Below are 1,799 nucleotides of genomic sequence, written 5' to 3'. Positions count from 1 at the left end.
ACAAAATAGCTTCTCTGAGCACTGCAGTTTTCACACTGCCAGTTCCTGCCAGTGGTCATGCCACACCCTGCAGGGGTCTGGGAACTGCCCTTTGAGAAGGGGAGTGTGATGGCCCAAGGGCACCTTGGGTCTGTTAGCCTGGTCTTCTCTCAGCTTGGGGATGGCTCTGGGCTCTTGTACTGCTGCCTGGGAAGGAGGCCGGAAGCAGAGCTCAGAAGTGCCGCCCCATACAGACACCCCCTACTCACCCAGCTGCTCAGCCCCAGGCACTGTCTGAGCCATCACGGTCCCCTGCTGGCTGAGTGGTGAGGGCCATGTGGAACTAGGGAGATGGGAGGAGAGCACAGAGGCACCCAGATGTGTGCGTGACCACATCAGGAACAGGCAGAACACAGGCAGCTGAGCAAGGAGGCCCAGGGGAAGGCCGAGGATCAGCCTGAGGCCAAGGGCTCAGAGAACACTTCTTTCCTTTCAGTGACCAAACATGTAAGGAGTTTGGGGAAACCGAAGCAGCAAGCTACTTTCCCTTACCTTGCTGAAGGGTGGTGGTCCCCAAGGCCTGGACAACAGGACGAAGAATCTCCTTAGCCATCTGGAGCTCCTCTCTCTCTTTCACAAGGACAAACTTCTCCAGTTGAGCACTAGGACGGAGCCAGGGCTGGACTGGGCTGGGCCGGGTTGTGGGGGTCCCACCTGTTCTCACCCTGGTGCCTCTCTCCTGCTCTCCTTCCTGGCGACCTCCTCCTGAGCGGCCACAGCTGGAACCATTCTCCAAGTTGCCTTTCATCCCTCATGCTCCCCCACCCCCAGTGGCCCCTGTAATTGTGGTCTCAGGCGGCGGCTGCGGGGGCTGGGGCTGGGCTGCAGGCCAGAGCCCAGGGCAGGGCCAGGGCGGGGACTGGGGGGTGCTGATAGGGGTTTGGCCATGTTGTGGCTCATATGGGGCCAGGACCTCAGCCATAGTCTCTCTCTCTGACTGCATCTACACAGGCCAGGGTTCTGTACTTCCCTATAGCTCCCATTTCTGGACTGAGCTGTCCCCAACGTGGGCACTCCCACATTCCAAGACATCAGGTGAGAACCACGTCTGAGTGTAAGCCTTGGGAATCATTATTGGCTTCCTGGAGTTTCCAAGGAAAGGGACTTCTCTGTTTCCCTTGCACTATCTGTGTCATAAACAGTAGAAGTGAGGGAGCAGAAAGACCCTCCCTCATCAGAGAGAGGCCGAAGAAAAACCCAGCTGTCAGCCAGATCAGCAGCCTTGCTCTAAGGTGGTCCCTACCAAAATCCCTGGGGATGTTGATTAGCAATGCAGACCCCCAGGCCTGTCCCTGGAAGGGCTGATTCAGCTGCGTGGGGCCTGGAATCAGTATTTCCCACAACCCCAAGGGAGACATCTGAAGTAGGAAGCGTGGGAAATGCTGGTGTGAGCGCTTAGAAGGAGAAGGTCTACAACCTGATTGCGAACCCACCCTCTGGGCCATTTCAGGCCTGTTTCTAATCCTTTCTGGGCCTCAGTTTCCCCAACAGCCAATGAGAGCATGGTTCTCCTGCCTCCTGGGGCCCTCCCCACCCCGGCTCTTGTCTCTTTCCGGGGTGTTGGTGTCCAGTCTGGTCCTATCCTGCTCCCACCCAAACTCTTCCCAAACTCTAGTCCCAAACTGTCCCAGTCCCTGTAGCTTGCTGGGGAGAGCGGGAAGGGCAGGGGGCGGCTGGGGTCAAACAAGGCTCTGGCTGACGCAGGCTGCTTCCTGCCCCCGGCTGTTTTCCTGCAGTCCGGCCAGACTGCTCCCCCCACT

Source organism: Tupaia chinensis, unplaced genomic scaffold, assembly GCF_000334495.1.
Source record: "Tupaia chinensis unplaced genomic scaffold, TupChi_1.0 Scaffold145907_1, whole genome shotgun sequence".
Lineage (NCBI taxonomy): Eukaryota > Metazoa > Chordata > Mammalia > Scandentia > Tupaiidae > Tupaia > Tupaia belangeri.
Note: the sequence above shows the minus strand (reverse complement) of the source record.